The following is a 22,860-nucleotide window of genomic DNA, read 5'->3' on the forward strand; positions in this document are numbered from 1 at the left end:
GATGTTATCTACCTTGACTTCAGCAAGGCTTTGGACACTGTCTCCCACAACATCCTCATAAGCAAGTTTAGGAAGTGTGGGTTAGATGAGTGCACAGTGAGGTGGATTGAGAACTGGCTGAATGGCAGAGCTCAGAGGGTTGTGATAAGCAGCGCAGAGTCTAGTTGGAGGCCTGTAGCTAGCGGTGTGCCCCAGGGGTCCATACTGGGTCCAGTCTTATTCAATATATTCATCAATGACCTGGATGAAGGGACAGAGTGTACCCTCAGCAAGTTTGCTGATGATACAAAACTGGGAGGAGTGGCCGACACACCAGAAGGCTGTGCTGCCATTCAGCGAGACCTGGACAGGCTAGAGAGTTGGGCAGAGAGGAACCTAATGCAATTCAACAAGGGCAAGAGTAGGGTCCTGCACCTAGGGAGGAATAACCCCACGCACCAGTACAGGTTAGGGGTTGACCTGCTGGGAAGCAGCTCTGCGGAGAAGGACCTGGGAGTCCTGGTGGACAACAAGCTCTCCATGAGCCAGCAATGTTCCCTCATGGCCAAGAAGGCCAGTGGTATCCTGGGGTGCATTAAGAAGAGTGTGGCCAGCAGGTCCCCCTCTACTCTGCCCTGGTGAGGCCACATGTGGAGTACTGTGTCCAGTTCTGGGCTCCCCAGTTTGATAAAAAGACAAGGAACTACTGGAGAGTCCAGCGGAGGGCTATGAGGATGATTAGGGGACTGGAGCATCTCTCCTGTGAGGAAAGGCTGAGAGAGCTGGGTCTGTTTAGCCTGGAGAAGGGAAGACTGAGAGGGGATCTTATCAATGTTTATAGATATCTAAAGGGCGGTATGTCAAGAGAACAGGGCCAGACTCTTTTCAGTGGTGCCCAGGGTCAGGACAAGGGGCAACAGGCACAAACTGGAACACAGGAAGTTCCATCTGAACATGAGGAAAAATGTCTTTACTCTGAGAGTGACAGAGCACTGGAACAGGCTGCCAGGAGAGGTTGTGGAGTCTCCTTCTCTGAAGATACTCAAAACCCACCTGGATGCGATCCTGTGCAACCTGCTGCAGGTGAACCTGCTTTAGCAGGGGGGCTGGACTAGATGATCTCCAGAGGTCCCTTCCAACCCCTACCATTCTGTGATTATCTCCTTGCAAGAGTGCTTCCTGCAAGGTTAGAAATGCTGTGTGTCACGAACCTTACAGAGCTGAATCCCTCAAGGAAGGATTAAACAGAAAGAAGATCTGGAGTGTTTCCTGGTGTAATGAAAAGATTTAGTAAATATTTGGCTAGAATTCTGAGACCACTGGAATTAGAGTTTAGGGTGTTGGACTTTTTTTATGACAAGACTTAATTTCCCACTTGGAGTGAAGGGTTCAGCAACTAGAAAAATTCAAAAAATAATGAATACTAAATGGTTTGAGAATAGTTCCTAAAGAAGATTGCGTCAGCCATGATGTGAGAAGAGGCTTCTTGCTGAGGAAGAGCCAGCATTAATTAATGGCCCAACAGCACTACATACACAGGCATGTGTACATTGGTAGTTCTGCAGGGGTCCTCCTGCACACTATTAAAGGTGGTTGATGCTTCAAGGGATACTATAGGAGAGAATTGTTGTTAGTTGTTAAAAGCTTTGAGAGTACACTGTTTCAAGGATATCATAGCTTGGGGGTGGGTCAAAAGAATAGAAAGATAGTACTGAGAAATACATCTCCAGTGAAGTAATACTACCTGAAAGCAGATACTAAATGGAAAAGCCAGACCAGGTTGAAGAAACCAAGACCAGAGCTGCAGATGAGCTACTTTATCCTTGCAGATAATGGAGTATGGACATACGAAAACTGAACTGGGATCTTTTTTAAGTATATCTTATATGTGAAGCTTATATATCTTCTGAGGTCAATATATAAGCCTCACTCAAGTAACTGAGAATATGTATTTCAAGGAACTGAAGTTTAAACTTCATACATATTTGTAAGAGGTGTGTGTTACATCTTTATCACTTCTATACTAATACTCTATACTAATAGAGAAAAATTTGTCGGGTACCCATTTTTTCCTAGCCTTTTTAACAAAGGTTCTCTGAAGAGTGCAAGTGTGGTTTTGCTATGGAATGATATTTTACAGTAGTTGCAAGCTCATCTTAATTTAGGATTTGTAGGGGAAATAAAATATGAAGGACTTGTTTCTAACTCATATGCACAGCTTACTGACAACACACTAATGATATTGCAAGCAACATTAATTTTGTCTACCTGTCCTATAATGAAAAAAATTTTGTTTTGTTAGAAGAAATATGTACTTCTTGGTACTAATGCATAATGTGCTATGAACAGCAAATGAAAACCAGCAAGAACTGAGGTTAAAGCAGTTAATCAGGTTGAGGGTCAAATCCTGAAGTCCTTGTTCTGAAGTCCTTGTCCCATTGCTTTACCTGGAAACTTGCATTACTTACTCAAGGAGTGAGCTTTATAAGATTGTTTACCATAGTCTTTCAAACTAAGTAATAAATAGATTAAGAAAGTAAAGTGCTCCTGAGAAGTGCTTCCTGAGATGCAGTACAGCAAATTCAGCAGCTGCATTTGCAATTTATGGCTGAATATGGCAGCAATACTACAGAATGAATATGAAGTTTAATACATTTTAAAGTTATGTTCACTGGTTCTTTCGACAGAAATAAAAAAATCTTTAACTGAGCCCCATCTTATAAGCTGCACTGTAATACGGTTGACTCATAAAAGAGGTCAGAACCTCTTCTTGAAACTACTTAAAAAAAACAAAGAGGAAGTATTTATTTTATCTACATATAAGGTGTCTTGGACACATGTTTTCCACTCCAGTGTAGAAACCATTAACTCGGGGCAATGAGCTACTACAGCATCCCTAAAGTGCCACAGGATGGCAGCCTTTTAGAGTAGTGCATTGTTCTGTGGAAAATCCTGTAGTTCATTTTCCGCCTGAGAACTGAAGAGCATGCTATCTTTGTGGCTTATTTCTTTGCTGTAGAAATCATTGCCCGGTTATATCATATTGTATTGTGTCTGGATGGTTATGAAGCTTAAAAGGCTGTGGTGCAGTCTACATTTAAAGCCTGAAGATGGGATTATAAAACAAGGGCAATCAAATATGGTTGTGGAGAGCTAGTTCTGGCTTTCTGCTCTAACCTACACTATGCTTACTGGAGTCTGTAGGGTTAACCTCTTTTTCCTCTTGCATGTAGTTGATTGGTTTTGTCACGTGTCGTCATGTCCGTCCATCCCGTCCATCCCATCCCCCCTGATCCTTCAAGTACTTTGAATGACGTTTTAAGTAGGGATTACAACTTTAAGAAGTACTTCGAATATGGAAAGCCATTATTACTGTTGGTATATGAAAAGCAATTATTACTGTTGGTTGTTGTAAAAGGATCTATATACATGTAAAAGTCTCTGAGTTTCAGAGACTTCTCTCCACAGCAGAGAAGGAATTGTGTTGTGGAGCCAACTGCTACAGTGCAAAGGACTGTGTGACCTCAAAATTAATACAACCTTAATACCCATAGAAAGAATTAATTTAGTCCATTCCACACAAGTTTGCAACTGTGTTCAAAGGATAAAAATTGCAAACAAACCATTTTAGTAAGATCAGGATCAAAAAAGATTCCTTAATACATGATTGTGAGGTAAAACAACAGCTTTGAGACGACATTGGAGTTGATGATTGTGTTAATTGTGAAAACTCAGTCGTTACAAAATGAAAAACAATAAATACTTCCACATAAATCGACAGATGTTACTTGATTGCTTCCTGTATATTCTTGCTTCCTCTGGAAAATCTCTGCTGGCATACAGTACTTGTTCTCAGAAAGTATGCTGGTTTACAACTAGCAGAGTTTTGTTAAAGGCACATAATTATCAAGCTCCCAAGACAAGCCCTGCACCCAAGCAGGCATGTGCAGGTGGCTTCAGTCTCAGGCTGACCAGCAGGTGACAGCTTCTTCCAAATTTGTTTTCTAAATTATCCTGAGGAACACCAGAAACAGACCTGTAATGCACAGTGTTGGAAATACTATATTCAGATGCTATGGTGATTATTTAAGCTAAAAGAAGTCTCCTTAAAGTGAAAGGTTAACTTAAGGGACAGTGCCATGACTATAGTATTTTTAAGGATCTTTCAGTCTTATTCACTGTAGCCTACTCGCTTATGGGGAGTGAGAGTAAAGTGAATGCTAAGGAAAGCCAAAGCCATCAGCAGGGGAAGACATCCCAAATCCTAAGAAGTTTTCAGTTAACTAAGACTGTAACAATACAACAGATGAGAAGTAAAGGGGGGAAAAAAAAAAAAAAAGAGTACCAGGACCTGGATTCTCTTCTCCTTAAGCTCCAGTTAAGTCCTTCGCTCACCCTGGCTTCATGAGAACATAGTGCACAATACAACTGGTGATTTTGAAATGCAGAAGACTGCATTATTTATTTCTAACATTATGATGCCTGAAGCTTTGTCAAAGAGCAGGACTGCACTGAATGAGGCTATGGAGAGACACGCAATTAAGGTGCAAATTAAACTCAGAGAGTATGATAGTTTATGCCAATTGATTTTGCAGATTTGTCTACAGTTATGTATTAGATGTTGGAGCTGCGTAAAGTGAAATTAATCTTAGAGAAGATTGGTAATATGTTAGTAGTCAATGACAGATGCAGACAAAATCTCCACTGTGTATTGAAGTGTGGTGGGTTATTTTTTCTTGAGCACAAATCTGAACAGAAAAAAAAAATCACACACTCTTTGCTAGTTTCATTACTTGAAACCAAGTAATGTAGTGCATGCTGAACAGACCAATAAAGCCAAAGCATGCATTTCCATGCAGCTCTAAGAATGTAAATTCACTCTTATACATAAAACTGCGAATATTGTTTTTTAAATTGACATTGTTATTTTTGAAGGCTAGATGGGAACATGGGTTGTAACATGAGTGAAATGAGAGAGAAGAGCAGAGGCTGGAATGGTGAACAGAAGGTGAGCAAGTCAGGAAACAGAGGCTGTGCCACATGTGAAGCAGTACTGTCACTGCCAGTGCAGCTGTTGACCACCTAAGGTCATGCCCAAGAACAGAGCTGGTACTCATTTGTTTATACACATGGCTAAAAGCCAACTTAGGAAAAGCAAACTATCTGCATGACTATTAAGAATTTTTGAAGGTGATATTCTTGTGCAGAGTATTATTCATTAACTTAAACTTTGATTAAATGCATCAATGTATATTTGCATGTATTTGTCCTCCAAAATTATTTTGATAGGCTAATTATATTCCAGATACAATACGCTTGTAATGCAGGGGATAGCCTCTCCAGAACTTAAAGGCTGCATTTGGGGTGCCTTTTTTCTCCACCAAGGTACAAATCTCACGGGAAGTAACTTAGGTTCTCCAATTCATGCCCACCAGGTAGCACTATGTTACTTAAGAATTATAGCAGTCTAATGTCAACAACTCAATCCTAAATCAGACAGTGGCATCTCCTTGCAATTCCAGGCTCTCAGAAGAGAAACAGAAACAGGGAACTGCTGGCCTGTAATGAATTTATTTAAGCTTTGAGCAGAATGCTCTGAAAATGAAGACATAAAATCCACTAATAAAAAAAGACAGAACTATTTACCAATCTACTTATACGAGCCTTTTTAAAGTAAATAAGAAATGTGTGATTGTCTTTTTTTTTTTTTAATAAACCTAAAGTAGATTAATATCAATATCCATTTATCTCACCTCTTGGACCACTCAATCTCCACTTTATTCAGGTCTTAGAATACACCTACCAGGATACCTGTCAAAGTAATCAAATGTCCACTTACTGTGCTTTTCTTCAGAGACCGGGAAGGAATGTACTAAGGTATTATATAATCAGTCATTGGGGGAAAAAAACCCAACTCAGTATTACCTTGTAGGATAGACTGCGTCACCCATCATTACATGGAAATTCTTTAGAAACAGGAAAAGAAAAGCAATGATTCTGAAAGCATCTTTCTGGCTTTTCTTGTATGCTCTCTTCAAACTCCCTCACATTATGAAACAATCCTGACCAATGAATTCTTCTATCCCTCCTCTTTTCTTTTGCCTATTCACAGAGCATACTATCTATACTACCGTTAGGACAGCAGAAAGTCTTTTATTTTCTCCTTCTCTTGATCATGTAAGCCAAGGGCAGAACTAGTCCTTTACAATCTGTTTAAACTACTTGGAAAGAACCAATTCAGTAAGGTTAAGAATGATGCTATTCCTATCATTTAATCAGTGCTCAAAGGGACTGCACTATCTGGGTTTATGGGGCAGTACTTGGGGGATGTGGGGGCCAGAAACACCAGTCTCTCTCAGAGAGAATATTCCTCATCTGAGAGAAACCAGTACTTTTCTTAGGAAGTTAGGAAGCTAGGAGGTAGGAAATCCTGCCTTTATAGTTAGCTCTCAGCTGACCCATGAGTGTGTTCAGAAAGCAGTCAATGCACATTTGGCACATGTTTCAGCATATGCAGAAACCAGGGCACACAGGAGAGACTACTGCAACCATTCAATAGGAGCGTGCCTAAGACATGCACTGGGCCTTGCAAGCTGAGAAAGGCTTGTGGTTTGTTGGTAATTGAGGTCTAACACCTAAATTGTGAACCACCTTCCTACATGGGTGGTAGGTATGCTGGGGAGCTTGAAAATCAGCAGGATGGAGGAGGCAGGGCAGCTGCCTCACACTTTTGAAAGGTCCTGTTTTTCTGTGCGGCAGAAGCTATAAGATCAGAGAACTGTGCTGAAGCATTGGCTTAATCTTATTCCAGTTAAGTGCTGAGACTTCTTAGAGTCGTCTTAGTCTTAGAGACTTCTGGGTGGAGCACCTTCTGCCCAACTGTAGTGATAGCGTCTTCTCAAAACTCAAGAACAAACCTCAGACCAAAAAATCAAATGCTGGTATAGCACGTTGCTGCATGCTGCTCCACTTCAAATGCCTCCTATGAATGTTTCACTGCATTTTCTCTTCAAATTGCAGATCTCTTGAAAATAAACCACAGAGTAATGTATGGGAAGAAACACATCCTAATTAATACAAATAGCAGTCATAACAATAAAATTACTTCTAAAATTAGCATAACTGAGTTGGCAGAGAATAAAAGCAGTCGTCTCATTTTGAGAGAGAGTTTCTTCACAGAAAATGTTAATAATGGAAGGAATTCTGAGATCATTTAATGTTTTATGCCCTTATTTTAATAAAACCTTGGTTGTTTGCTGTGAACCTAGAAATTTATTTTATGACTGCAAGTTTATGCTTGCAGATTGTGCTTGTTATAAGCATAATTTGCATCCTTTGGTGCACCAAAGCAAAATGACACTTTGGCTCATAAATTGTGGTTAGAGGAGCTCAAGCAAAATAATCCTATGAAGCCCATGAAAACTTTCTATATTACAGTGGTGCATTTGGTGCAATTTCTCCTTTGATCCTTATTAACAAACAATTGCCTTATTTTAGAATCCACAGCAAGCAGGTTCCACCACAGAGGAGCTGGCTGTGGGCAACAAGTTCCTTTTGAATATACACATTAATTATGTTATCCTATATACTTATGTTGAAGTGTTCAAGATGGGCTTCTGAAGAAGGCTAGATTAAATAGCATGATGTCCTTCTGGAATGAATGTAAGCAGCTGGTAATATTCTGCCATGGCATATAATAGGGGAAAAAAATCTGGGTTCATTTCTAAGATCATAGAATCATTGAATGGTTTGGGTTGGAAGGGACCTTCAAGATCATCTAGTTCCAACCCCCCTGCCGTGGGCAGGGACACCCTCCACTAGACCAGGTTGCCCAAAGCCCCATCCAGCCTGGCCTTGAACACTTCCATGGAGGAGGCCTCTACAACCTCTCTGGGCAACCTGTTCCAGTGCCTCACCACTCTAACAGTAAAGAATTGCTTCCTAACATCTAATCTAAATCGACTCTCCTTTAGTTTAAAGCCATTACCCTTGCCCTGTCACTACTTTTTACCTTGTAAACAGTCCCCCTCCAGCTTTCAAGATGACCCTCTGTTATGTATTAAGTAGATCCAATATATATGAGAAGACTTTGAGAAAGAAAGACAAGATTGATATGTCTTGCTACCCTGAAGCGAGATGGCCTTGACTTGGGTCCAACATGAATAACCAAGCCAGTTCTGCAGAAATATTCCAGAGGTGTTTGGCAGCCAGTGTAAGTCACAGGGATACTTGGATAGTGTCACTGGATAGTGTCACCGAAATTCGGGAATAAAAGAAAACTCCTTAACACCAATTTAGCATTAAGCAGCAGGCATTCCCTTTTATTGCAGCGCTGGGTGTCAGGAGGATAGTTCCTCAAATCAGGCACCTCTAACGTTGGTTCTCTTGTCATATTTATACACAAATGTTACAAAGATTACAAAGTGGTACACTCCCCATTACAATAATTGGTTCATATTTCTTTGCCTAGTATGCAAACTAGAACGCATGCTCAGTTCCTTTCTCTGCCTCTATCTTTTGAGTAGGTGGTATAATTTGGGTAGGGGGCTTGTGTAGCAGGTGCTCATTCTAAGAATCGTTAGCCTTCTACCTAAAGTAATAATGAATAGTTGCTTAACACATATAAGTAGGCCTCTGTTACAGGCCTATCTTTTTTGCTACAATAGGAAACAAGGATTTTTCCCTGTTGAAGCTCTTTTTCATTTGTTTTGCATTTTGCTTATGTCTTCTGCTGCTGCTTTGGTCAACTTCTTGCTGCTGTACAAGGTTATACACCATCAAGCATCAGTAGGGGCATGCATGTTCTGGATTTTTTCATACTGGGGAAAAGAGAATGTATGGATTAATGTTTTGTCATCTTTGGTTTTCCAAGTAGCTGTGCCAGACAAATTTTGTGGTGTTTGGGGCAGAGTCCCCATGGATGCTACTTATTTTGTAAGCAGGCAGCCTGGATTAATGTTACAATTTCTGAAAGCATCTGGTTCACATTCAGCCATTTAATTTGCTTTTGCTACTGGTATTTACTAGTAACATGTATAACCTGCTTTGTGCTTAGGTCTGGACTTGCTGAGTCATGTAAAGAAACGTGACTGTATCTTTTAATGCTCATGAACAGAGCTGTTCATTTCTACTGCCATCATTTAGGCAATCGCTTTCTGGGAACAATCATCTGGTTTAGGGTGCTAGGCAAATGTGCAATAGGAGAAGGATAACTTAAAATGCAAACTCGACAAGAAACATGGTACAAAGACAGCATACAAAAGATCATGTGTCTAACTTATCCAACATAAAAACTGCACAACTCATTTGCTACTCACAACCTTTTTGCTTCTTGTAACTTGCTGGTATAGATTTACTATTTCTAAATCCACAAATTGAAGGAGCAGAAAGTGGCTCTTACAATTTTGAATTCCTTAACATTGGGTAGTTTTCAGTAAGTTGGTTATAAAGCACATTGAATTTAAATTGTCATTTATTATTCCAACTCTGTACAGTGACTGCAGGTATTTTTTATATTTGTCCAGAGCTGTTTTAGGATAACAGTATTTTCCAGGGAGCTGAGGGCATTTACAAACAACTTTTTTTTTTTTTTGATACTGTGGCCAGCAAATATTTTTCTTCATCTTTAAATACTCCTTAAATACCCAGTATGTCTGATGAAGTTGCTGCTAACACAAACTGAGAAACAACATTTGAGTAACTGGATTTAGTTTGGAGCATCTAACCAACCACTGAAGATGGCATATATAGGGAGGTCTACTTTGGCTCTCTTTTTCTCTTTAGATCCACCAACACCCCTTGTATTATAACTGCCTTCTTTACAGTCGTAATCTCCCTTTAAGAGATGTTCTAGTTTATCCTTTAAGTATATTTTTAAGTAACACAACTGCTTGGTTACAGTTAGAGCTAGCTTGCTGAGTTGGCATCATGGGATGACAGTAGTAGCTTCAATTATTAAAAGTACAGGTATTAACTTGCAATGACTTAGTTTCAGTCCACTAAAATAAGTCACCTAAGATGGAAATTACTTTCATTCACTTACTTTCCTAAAGATATTTTATGTAACAAATTCATTACCAAGGAAAATTTAAAAATGACAGAGCCACACAAAGTTATGGTACTCATGCAGGGAATTTTCAGCTATGTTAGGACAGATGAATTATAAGGAAGTTGAATTATTATTTCCAGTTTGAAAACTTATTTATCTATCTATGTTTGATATGTAGTAGCTAAATTTTGGCTTGTTTAAAGTATAATCTGGAAATTTGAGGGTGAGGGTTGTTATCAGTGACAACAAATTTAAAAAGAAAAGAGTACTCTCCACAATTGTCACTTCAGCTTTCAAAATGAATGTACAAACTTAGTTTAAAAAAAAGTTGCAAGCTTTTTTTCAAGCTCCTGTTGAAATATGAAGTTAGAGCACTATAAGTGGTTTCCCAAGTTAAAAACTAACAAAGGTATTGATATTTGCATTGTTCTTTCTTGCACTGAAGTATATAACGTTGTAAACAAAGGATTCTAGCAAAACTGCATCCTTACAATGATTTGTACAAGCATAAATACACCAGTAAGGAAAAAAAATCATATTTTCAAACTACTACAAACATACACGTCCCAGCCTACTTCTTACACATCTGTGATATTTGGAGTCCAGTATAACGTGTTCTGTAAAACTGAAGATCAACTATAGAACTGCCGGTGGCAATTCCACCTGAAGCACATCCAGGATTTGAACTATGTAAATCAGTGGACGGTAAAGAAACACATACTAGAAACCCATAGGTATGACCCAGACTTGCAGACTCTTAGGAGACCACTTTTTACATCTAGTTAAGTCTGTAAGAATTCATTGTGCTTCATCTAGATTAACTGTAAGAGAAACAGGCTACTAACAGCACCTTATAACATTACATGTATTATGTAATTCAAATAGTAAATCTAACTCACAAGTTCCTTGTTTCTGGCTTCTTACTCTTTCACAAAGCCAGTAATTACAATTTCTGCATCTGGAAGAAGGCAGCAAAACAATGTATGTTTTCAGTGATTGCTTTCTTCACTTTCTCAGCTCTTGTAGGTGCTTCTTGCCAGTAGCTTACTTCTCAGCTTGCTGTAGCAGGTAGGAGCTTATATGCACATCTTGTATGATCGTACATTGCCAAGTTATGCAGACCTTTGAGTCGAGTCCAAAAATGTTTTACTGGCTTCATGCACTGTGAGTAGAAAATGGAATTTTAACGATTTGTTATTACTAGTTTGTTATTACCATTTTTTAGATTTCAGGTCTATGTGAAAGTCAAAAGAGCAAGCAGGCTGAAAATCACCTCCTCAAGCGTTTGTGTAGAGGTACAGCATGGGCAAAGCCTAGACAATATACATATTTTGAAGAAAAAAAAATTGTAAGTATTCATGGTACTGAAGTCACCATAGCCATACTGCCATTGCATGAAAAGGTATTTCCTTGTATTATTCCCTATGGTGAGAGCACATAATGAACTGCCCAGGCATTTTGCACTCAGACATGCATTACTTTTTTTTTATTTGCAGACAGAAACATGGGTGTGCATACACAACATTTTCCAATTTTTCCACCGAGGGAGGGACGCCACCGCTGCCCTGCCCCATCACCACCACCCCCCCCCCCCCCCGGCAGCTCCAGCTCTGTACCTCCCTTTAGGCAACAGCAGCTAAAGAGGTTCCACTATTTTAGGAAGGAAAAAGGCTGAAAAGGGCCCAGTCTCTAATGTCTTTTTGAAGATTTGCAGGGTGTGATGTTTCCGTCCGAGTCCAGCAACAGCACAGGCGCAATGGGTGCCAGGGGGAAAGGAGGTGGTTCTGAGCTTTAACCTCCAAACTATTTTTTTTTTTTTTTAGCTTGCTAACCACCCCTTATAGAAAGCAACTTGAAGAAGCACATGTGTTATTTTGACTTTTAGCGTTTTGGCACCTGGCATTAAAATCCAAGCCTGTCACAAAAGGCCCTGAGGCGACCGGCAGGCAATGGCTGCCCGGCTGCCATTATGGGGAGCTCGGCGCCACCCGCGAGGAGAGGGTCCTTAGGACCCGCAGATCCGCTGGAGGACGCCAAGGAGGAAGGCGTCGAAGAGCCGGCTCCAGCCACGCAATGGCGGGGAGGCAGGGCGGTGCCTGGCGCGGCCGCAGAAGTTTCTGATAGGTGACCCAACGGCCGCGGAACTCCTTCATCCTCAGCTCCAGGAGCCTGTCCTGAGGGAGCCTCGACAGCAGGTAGGTAAAGGGTGCCCAGTAACCGCTCCAGGCCTCACGGTTTTACTTCTCTAGGTCTAAAATGCTGCTTTTTCTCTGCATCCTTTTCTGGGCTGTGCCTCCCTTAGGCTGCTGGCAGCAAGCGGAGATCCTGATTTTCGGTTTGGAAAGAGCTGGTGGGTTTTTCAGGTTGTTTCTGTCAGTGTCAGGCAGGTTTCTTCCATTTCCTCGACTTTTTTTTTGGTCAGATTGTTTCAAAAAGCAAATTTGTGTGTTTGTATCACATAGTAAAATAGATTGTTTTGATGTATTCCATGGTGCTCCTCTGGCATACTAATTTTTGTGGTAACATGCCTCACCGTTATAATAAATACACATTTTGTCTTTTTTTTAATGTTAGGTTCTCTATTACAAGCAGGTTATGATGCTATAAAAATATGCGTGTTTGGTTTTGCAAATGTGGTGTACACAGTTGAGACCATGGCATCCCATAGCACGACTTAGATGGGAGTCTTTGAGAACAAGCATACTTTTTTTTTCCCCCTTCTGTATTATGTCAGATACTTCTGAGAGTTTTCACTAATTTTCTCTATTCAGATTGTCATGTTAAACTATACAGCTGTGGTTGAAAAAACATTTGCATTCCAGAGGACATGTCAGTTAATATTGGATATACAACAGATTTGTAGTTGTCTTGTTATGACCAGTTTCTTAGGAAAAAAAAAATTACTTTCTTTAGGCACTGACTGCATTGTGAATGATGACTGGTTTTACTAAGTGTTACAAAGACATGTAGAATCATAAAATCATTTTGGTTGGAAAAGACCTTTAAGATCATCGAGTCCAACCGTTAACCTAGCATTGCCAAGTACAACCACTGAACTATGTCCCTAAGCACTACATCTACACGTCTTTTAAATACCTCCAGGGATGGTGACTCACATGCTTCCCTGGGCAGCCTGTTCCAATGCTTGACAACCCCTTCAGTGAAGAAATTTTTCCTAATATCCAATCTAAACCTCCCCTGGCACAACTTGAGGCCATTTCCTCTTGTCCTATCACTTGTTACTTGGGAGAAGAGATTGACACCCACCTGGCTACAACCTCCTTTCAGGTAGTTGTAGAGAGTGATAAGGTCTCCCCTCAGGCTCCTTTTCTCCAGACTAAACAACCCCAGTTCCCTCAGCTGCTCCTCATAAGACCTGTTTTCTAGACCCTTCACCAGCTTTGTTGCTCTTCTTTGGACATGCTCCAGCACCTCAATGTCTTTCTTGTAGTGAGGGGCCCAAAACTGAACCCAGTATTTGAGGTGCATTCTCACCAGTGCCAAGTACAGGGGAATGATCCCTTCCCTAATCCTGCTGGCCACACGGTTTCTGATACAAGCCAGGATGCTGTTGGCCTTCTGGGCCACCTGGGCACACTGATGGCTCTCCATCAACACCCCCAGGTCCTTTTCTGCCAGGCAGCTTTCCAGCCATTTGTTCCCAAGCCTGTAGTGTTGCCTGGGGTTGTTGTGACCCAAGTGCAGGACCCAATACTTACTCTTGTTGAATCTCATACGGTTGGCCTCTGCCCATGGATCCAGCCTGTCCAGATCCCTTTGTAGAGCCTTCCTACCCTCAGGCAGATCAACACTCCTGCACAACTTGGGGTTGTCTGCAAACTTAATGAGGATTCCCTCATCCAGATCATTGATAAAGATATTAAACAGAACTGGCCCCAGTACTGAGCCCTGGGGAGCACACCTTGTGACCAGCCGCCAACTGGATTTAACTCCATTCACCACAACTCTTTGGGCCCAGCCATCCAGCCAATTTTTAACCCAGCAAAGCGTACGCCCCTCCAAGCCATGAGCAGCCAGTTTCTCCAGGAGAATGCTGTCGGAAACGATGTCAAAGGCTTTACTAAAGTCCAGGTAGACAACATCCACAGTCTTTCCCTCATCCACTGTGTTGGGTTTTGTGTGGCAAGGTTTTGGTAGCGGGAGGGGCTACAGGGGTGGCTTCTGTGAGAAGCTGCTAGAAGCTTCCCCTGTGTCTGACAGAGCCAATGCCAGCCGGCTCCAAGATGGATCCGCCCCTGGCCAAGGCCAAGCCAATCAGCGCCTCTGTGATAACATATTTAAGAAGGAAAACAAAGGAGTTAAAGAAAGTTTTTGCAACCAGAGAGAGGAGCGAGAAGATGTAAGAAACTCTGCAGACACTAAGGTCAGTGAGGAAGGAGGGGGAGGAGGTGCTCCAGACACCAGAGCAAAGATCCCCCTGCAGCCCGTGGTGAAAACCATGGTGAGGCAGGCTGTCCCCTGCAGCCCATGGAGGAAGGATGAGGGGGTGTAGAGATTCTACCTGCAGCCCGTGGAGGACCCCACGCTGGAGCAGGTGGAGGCACCTGAAGGAGGCTGTGGCCCGTGGGAAGCCCACGCTGGAGCAAGTCCGGGCCGGGGAGCCCACGCCAGGGCAGGTTTGCTGGCAGGACTTGTGACCCTGTGGGAGGGACCCCACGCTGGAGCAGTCTGCTCCTGAAGGTCTGCACCCTGTGGGAGAGACTACGCTGGAGCGGTTCGTGAAGGACTGTAGCCCGTGGGAGAGACTCCATGTTGGAGCAGGGGAATGTTGAGAGGAGTCCTCCCTCTGAGGACAAAGAAGCGGCAGAGACAATGTGTGCTGAACTGACCGCAACCCCCATTCCCTGCCCCCTTGTGCCGCTGAGGGGGGAGGAGGTTGAAGCCGGGAGTGAAGTTGAGCCCGAGAAGATGGGAGGGGTGGGGGGAGGTGTTTTAAGACTTGATTGTATTTTCTCATTGCTCTACTCTGTTTTGCCTAGTAATAAATTAGATGAATCTCCTCTCTACATTCAGTCTGTTTTGCTCCTGACGGTAATTAGTGAGTGATCTCCCCCTGTCCTTATCTCGACCCAAGCCTTTTGTTATACTTCTCCTCTCCCATCCCGCTGGGGGAGGGGTGAGTGAGCGGCCGCGTGGCACCCAGCTACCGGCTGGGCCTAAACCACGACATCCACCGAGTCGGTCACCTTGTCATAGAAGGAGATCAGGTTAGTCAAGCAGGATCTGCCTTTCATGAACCCATGCTGACTGGGCCTGATCACCTGGTTGTCCTGTACCTGCTGCGTGATGGCACTCACTGCGTGATCTGCTCCATAACCTTCCCTGGCACCGAGGTCAGACTGACAGGCCAGGAGTTCCCTGGATCCTCCTTCTGGCCCTTCTTGTGGATGGGTGTCACATTGGCTAATCTCCAGGTCAACTGGGACCTCCCTGGTTAGCCAGGACTGCTGATAAATGATGGGAAGTGGCTTGGTGAGCACTTCTGCCAGCTCCCTCAGCACCCTTGGGTGGATCCCATCTGGCCGCATACACTTGTGTGTGTGTAAGTGGTGTAGCACATCACTAATCGTTTCCCCTTGGATTATGGGGGCTTCATTCTGCTCCCCATCCCTGTCTTCCATCTTAGGGGGCTGGGTGCCCAGAGAACAATTGGTCTTACCATTGAAGACTGAGGCAAAGAAGGCATTAAGTACCTCAGCCTTTTCCTCATCCTTTGTCACTATGTTTCCCCCCACACCCAATAAAGAATGGAGATTCTCCTTAGCTCTCCTTTTGTTGTTAATGTATTGATAGAAACATTTTTTTATTGTCTTTAACTGCAGTAGCCAGGTTAAGTTCTAGCTGGGTTTTGGCCCTTCTAATTTTCTCCCTGCATAGCCTAATGACATCTTTGTAGTCCCCCTGAGTTGCCTGCCCCTTCTTCCAAAGGCCATAAACTCTCCTTTTTTCCCTGAGTTCCAGCCAGAGCTCTCTGTTCAGCCAGGCTGGTGGTCTTCCCTGATGGCTCATCTTTCAGCACATGGGAACGGCCTGCTCCTGTGCCTTTAAGATTTCCTTCTTGAAGAATGTCCAGCCTTCCTGGACTCCTTTGCCCTTGAGGACTGCCTCCCAAGGGACTCTGTCATCCTGTCTCCTAAACAGGCTAAAGTCTGCCCTCTGGAAGTCCAAGGTTATCAGTTCTGCTGACTCCCCTGCCTTACTTCTCCAAGAATCAAAACCTCTTATCTTTTCATGATCGCTATGCCCAAGATGGCCTCCAACCGTCACATCACCCACAAGTCTTTCTCTGTTCACAAACAACAGGTCCAGCGGGGCACCTTTGTTAGTTGACTCATTCACCAGCTGTGTCAGGAAGTTGTCTTCCACATACTCCAGGAACCTCCTGGACTGTTTCCTCTCTGCTGTATTGTATTTCCAGCAGACATCTGGTAAGTTGAAATCCCCCATGAGAACAAGGGCTAGCTATCATGAGACTTTTCCCAGCTGCTTACAGAGTATTTAATCTGCCTCTTCACCCTGGTTGGGTGGTGTGTAACAGACTCCCACCATGGTATCTGCCTTGTTGGCCTCCCTCCTGATTATTACCCATAGACACTCAACCTTATCGTCACCATCATTAAGCTCTAAACAATCAAAACACTCCCTAACATGCAGGGCCACCCCACCACCTCTCCTTCCTTGCCTATCCCTTCTGAAGAGTTTGTAGCCATCCACTGCCGTTGCAGCGCTCCAGTTGTGCGAGTCATTCCACCATGTTTCTGTGATGGCAAGTATATTATAGTTTTCCAGCTGCATAATGGCTTCCAGCTCCTCCTGTTTGTTGCCCATGCTGCATGCATTGGTGTAGATGCACTTTAGTTGGGCTGCTGATCCCTCCATCCTTCTGATGGGAGAAGCCCTAATTTCTACCTGGCCTTCCGTGGTTTCTAACCCATCAATAACCCTTGTGTCTTTGCTGTCGCATGGCTTTCCATCTCCTGCCTCCACTGACATGGCAGACCGAAGGACCTTGCTAGCCCACTGTCCCACAAACATTGGAGTGCCACCCCTAAGTTTATCTCTAGCGAGCCCTTTCCCCCTTCAAATATAGTTTAAAACTCTTTCAGTGAGCCCTGCTAACTCCTATGCAAAGATCATTCTTCCCCTTTGAGACAGGTGTACTCTGTTGCCAGCAGTAGAGACAGGATTAACTGTTAACTTTGTTTCTGCAGTAATACTTTCTAATGGCATTCTTTGAGGTCCTGTGCTCTTCATGTGCTGGATACATGCAAACAGAAATTTCCTAAGTGTCTTCATGAATTTCTTGCTGCATGCTCTTTTATACAATGTTGCAAAGGTAATACAAACTTCACAGCATGCTTCAGCATCCCTTTGTAGTGTCCTTCATTCTGTATAGTTTTAGAGGGTAGCATATTTGTAAATGGCTGCAGTCTATTGATACACCATTTTCAGGTGATCAGTTTAATAGGCTACATTCTCAATTTGCCTGAACTGAAAGCCTGCTCTTCTAGCGCTCTGGGAACTTGGTGCAGCCTTTCATAAAGTTCCTTTGTAACTATGGCCCTATTAAGTTGTCATCACTGCGTAATATACTTTCAGCTCCATCAGCCTTTTTTTTAAATTATTTTTTGCATTCAAGTGATCTTAAGAAAGGAAGAAGAACATTAAGTGTTACTGACCTTCGAACTTCAGATAAAGGCTTAATGGAAAAGACACTGGGGGGGGCTGTTAAACTAAAGGTTATGAACAGAGAAGACATTAAGGATAACTTGAGGACTACTACACCAGAGTGAGATGGTTTCCGAAGTCATTTAAGGAAATAAAATGTCAGGGGGAGTGTGCTTCTGAGCTCCTGTTCTGTCAATTTGTTCTCCAAGTCTGTTTGCATCATGTTGCAGTTCTGTGTCATACTGCCTGTTCAGGGGACCACCAAGTTGCTTTTTCTGGGGCATTTGTGAGTTCAGGCCAGCCATAAAGCATTTCCTTTTGACTTCCCTTGCAGATACTTTTTTGTACTCTTTGTCCATGTGCCTTCCACAATGAAATCACATTCCTGATTATATATGTCCTGGTTTTAGCTGAGAGGGTTGATTTTCTTCATAGTAGCTAGTGTGGGGCTATGTTTTGGATTTGTGCTGGAGACAATGTTGATAATATAGAGATGTTTTTGTTCTATGGACTTATTGTTGATCAGTGCTTACACGGGGCCAAGGCCTTTTCTGCTTCTTGCACTGCCCTGCCAGCGGGATGGCTGGGGGTGCACAAGAAGTTGGGAGGAGACACAGACAGGACAGGTGACCCAAACTGACCAAAGGGATATTCCATACCATACGGCATCATGCTCAGTTTATAAGGAGCTTGGGGGAAGGGTGGGGGGGCAGCGGCGTTTGGAGAGATGACATTTGTCTTCCCAAGTAACCGTTATGCGTGACAGAGCCCTGCTGTCCTGGAGATGGCTGAACACCTGCCTGCCCATGGGAAGTGGTGAATGAATTCCTTGCTTTGCTTTGCTTGTGCACGCGGCTTTTGCTTTACCTATTAAAACGTCTTTATCTCAACCCACGAGTTTTCTCACTTTAACTTTTCCAATTCTCTCCCCCATCCCGATGGGGGGGGCGGGGGGAGTGAGCGAGCGGCTGCATAGTGCTCAGCTGCCGGCTGGGGTAAAACCATGACAAAGATAAATTATTTATTTCCTGGTTTTGAAGTTTTTAGGCATAGCTCTTTCTTCCTTTGGCAAATTGTTATGTTTTCTGTTTGTGGAATTTTTTTGTTTCTTGAATCCATAGTTCCAATGCATTCTAATAAAGATAGGTATCCACTGCTGTCTATTTTATATGGAGAAGGCTGTTACAACATAAACTTTTTTAAGAGTCTTATTTCAGCTGTTTGAGTCCTGGACTTCTGCAAAGCTGTTAAAAATTCTCTCATGAAGGATTTCTACTCGGAGTTAGTAAGATTTATTGTTGTTTAATCTTCCCTCAAAAATGTTTTCTTACATCTTGGGTGTTTATTCTAAACAATTTTAAAATTAATTTGTTTTACTGAAGTAACACTTACAATGTGTTTTTAGGTACTTGACACCAAAACCCACTAAAATATATGTCTGACAGCCCACGGCAATTTTTTAAAAAAAACCTATACTCAGTATATATATGAAAATCCTTTTCCCTTAAAGGTTTCTGAATTATTGGAGGGACTTCTAATGGTAACATCAGTACCATTTTGAAAATAATTCTTTCTGTTTCTTCTTTGTTGGAGGTAATTTAAATGATAGTTTAAGCGAAGACCAGACTAAAACCTTTTTTTTCCCTCCTTCTCTTTAACTTTTCTCCATATGAAATGAGTTACATGGTTCTAATTGAAGCCAGAATACTCGTATATATGTAAGTATACAGTTTTTCAAACAGATATTCTTGTTCTTATTTCAAAATAAGTCCCATGAGGGTAATAAAAAACTGAAGGGAACAGCCAGCAGTATCTCATTCCTGTTGAACAAAATTTGTGTAATTTTCAAAGGCTTAGTTTATGTTCTTATTTTCAAACTATTAAAGTCAGTAGCAGAATTTCATGCATATGTCTCTGAAAGTGAAAGCTTAGGATTGCATAAACCCCCAGATTCAGAGTTATGGGTTTGCATTTTAAACAAGCTGAACCTGTGGTTTCCCTGTGAAGTTGTCAGACATGAACTTTATTCAGTCTCATCATTTGTTTTTACAGTAGTCATTGTAGATTCACTTTAGCCCATGATCAGGTTTTTCCAGACTGGCTTTAATGGTTCATTTTTGAAACAAATGGTTTTTTTCAAAGTAGCTGTCAGTTATATATAAGGAAAGCAACTATCTGCAGATGTTTTGCCCTCAACTAGCTTTTTGAGAGCTCTCACAGGGCAAGCTAGTATGTGATGGGATGCTTTTAAGATGTAGTCCATACACTGAAGGGAGGCTATGCTAAATAGATATTTTTGACAGTGACTGACCAGTGATGAAATGCAGGTGCATCTTGAATGCAAGTGAGTTATCTTCTGACACAAAAGTAGACTTATTTCAGGAGATTTAGTTAAGCTGTGTCATTTAGGGGGAAATTCAGGTGCCAGCGATGGAAGGGATTTCTTATTCAGAATTTTAAGGGACAGTCCGGTTTTACTGAGAGGCAGATGTTCACAAAACAGTACTTTCTGTAAAATGTTTCTGTTTGTGTGTTGTGACTTTTTAAATTAAATTGTTTTCTTCTTTTAGAGGCAGTTCAGCAGTTAATTTAGGCAGCCCAGTGTTTTGTTATGCCTGTGTAATACTGCGATGTTGACATGCTATAGCATTACTATTATTCTGAGATGCGTTTATTCTTAAATCCTTTTACTATTATCCTCAAATTTTCAGGTTTCTAGCCCACTTACCAGTTTCCTTACAATAGTTTTGGGAGTCTCCAGGTTTTGAAAACTGTCTCATAATCTGCCTTTTTATCCTGCTCAGTAGCAATTCAAACACATTAAAAGGAGATGCTTACAGCAAGTTACCACAAATATATTTTAGTAGATAATATGGACAGAAATAAGCTGTTAATCTCAGAAAACTATGAAAGAAGCATCCTGAAAATATGACGGGGATATTCTGAAGTTTTGCTGCTTTATAGTTGGGATAGAAATTTAACCAAGTATAGTGATTCTTTGCAATCTAGAAATAGAGACCCTTAAAGGGTTACACTGTGAAACAGTGTCTGTTCTCTCTTTTGTGACTGGTCCTGGTCTTTGTGAGCCTGTGTTCTGTTTTTATTTTAAAAAAATAAATAAAAAAATTGCTTCCTTGAGGAGTACCTTGGCTTTTATATCAAAGAGCAGAAAAAGAACTAGATAATCATGTACAAGTAAAATCGACCAAGAATCTTGCATCCCTGCTATTTGGGTAGGTCTGTAAACCCTACTCTCATTTTGGTTGTTAGGCTTTTCAGGATGAAGTTGGATCAGAGAGATTATTCTTTCAATGATATGTATTTGCCTTTTATCTACATTAGAAAAGAAATGTGACTACTTAGCATCCTATCAGTAGTTACTTGTTTTCACTTATGTTAGGCACGCTTCTCAGACAAAAATACAACCTTCTGTGGTGTCCATAACACCCGGATACTTCAGTCTTGAGGCTAACCTCTCTGAAATGGGGTGCTTATGAATGTAGGGTTGGATACTCATTTTCAATGATTTCATGCTTGGCACATTGAAGACAAGTTGGTCCAGGCTTCCCCTAGAGGCTGTCAAATTCTGCAGATATGTAGTAGGGTTAAATGCAGTGATTCCCATGTCATCCATATGTGTTGAGATTTGACAGTGCTACGCCTTCGCCCACCACAGACTGTTGTGTGAGGCATTCTGCTGCTCCTGCGAGAATGCTGATTCATATATAGGTAGCTGTAAATCCTTTTGGCAAAAATGAATTTAAGCAGAGTTGAAGAATTGGCCTCTTGTTGATCATGCTTTTATTAAAAGTTTATCGTAACAGTTCATTCAAATAATAGTGTTGAACATGAAGAGTAAGCCAAGGAAAAAAATGTTTGCTGTTCACTCATGAAACAATGAATTTTAATTAAAAGTTCTCGGTAGATCTGGTTCTATTGGCTGTACTCCCTGTTCCCTGTACAAGGCTTTTGCACTCAAAAAATGGAAATGGCAATGTGCCATATACCACATATTAAAATTGCACTGTTATAAAAGCAAGGGAAAAAGCACTTTGCAGTGCTTTCACTTATCATTCAGTGCCAGCTGGCAGTGTGGGATTGGAAAGGCTATTGGTTAGTCTTTTATATTTGGTCTTGGTTGCTGAGTAATAAATAATGGGTCTATCTTCCCTGGCACCTTTTATCCTGAGATCTTGAACTGTTTCAACTCTGCCTGTGGAGGGGAATGGCTTAATTAAATAAGCCCATTTCAGGTGTTGTGAAGCAGGCTTGTATTATACTGTTTCTTTATGTGACTGTGCTGATACACAGGTGTTAATGCCAGTGAATCTGTGGAACACTGCTTGCAGCCTGTACCCCGTTCTGTTGATCATAATGGAAATGAACTGAAAAGATAAAGCCTCACTTGCTCTAGAAATGCAGACCCCCGTCTATGCAAAGGGAAGGATTTTTAAAAATAGCTCAAATTCTTTAAAACAGATGCCTTGATGTTTTCATCACATTCAAGAACTGCCTACGCATCATCTTTCTGTCTTAATTCTTCATGCTATTGTAGCTGTAGGCTGTGATCATAATTGGGATTCTGTTGTACTTAGACAAACATAAGTGAGTGTTATTTCTTCTGCGAATGCCCAGTCTAAGACCACCATTAACTTGGGTCAGAAAGAGAGAGGCAATTTAAAAACATTTATTTGTTAAAATCTTGTCTTTGTTTTAACTACTGATTTTGCTATGTTTTTGGTGTAGTTACTGAGTTTTGTTAACTCTCCTCCATCCTGTTTTTGTCTGATTAACTTCTGTAGCTATTGTTTCTCTTGTGTTTCTTCTTCTCTCATAGAAAGACAGCAGTCTTTTAAGATGTGGTAGTAGTGAAGATCAATTTTATTTCATGAGGCACAGATTTGCATAACACTTGACAAATGGTCTGCCTAAGGGCTTGAAGTGTTACTGCTGAATTCAGTGGGATGCTTTTCATTACTTTCAGTGTGTTCCAGAGCATACCCAAGTGCCTGGTACAGAGAGCAAGTGAGCTATGAAGGCATGCATGGGCTCAAAGATGTTACATAGCAAGAAGCAAGAGGTATGTGGGAGTACAGAGGTTATGACAGCAGTAGTTCAAAGTCCTCTAATTTATCTAGGTGACT

The sequence above is a fragment of the Grus americana genome, chromosome 4 (assembly GCF_028858705.1).
Source record: "Grus americana isolate bGruAme1 chromosome 4, bGruAme1.mat, whole genome shotgun sequence".
NCBI classification, from domain to species: domain Eukaryota; kingdom Metazoa; phylum Chordata; class Aves; order Gruiformes; family Gruidae; genus Grus; species Grus americana.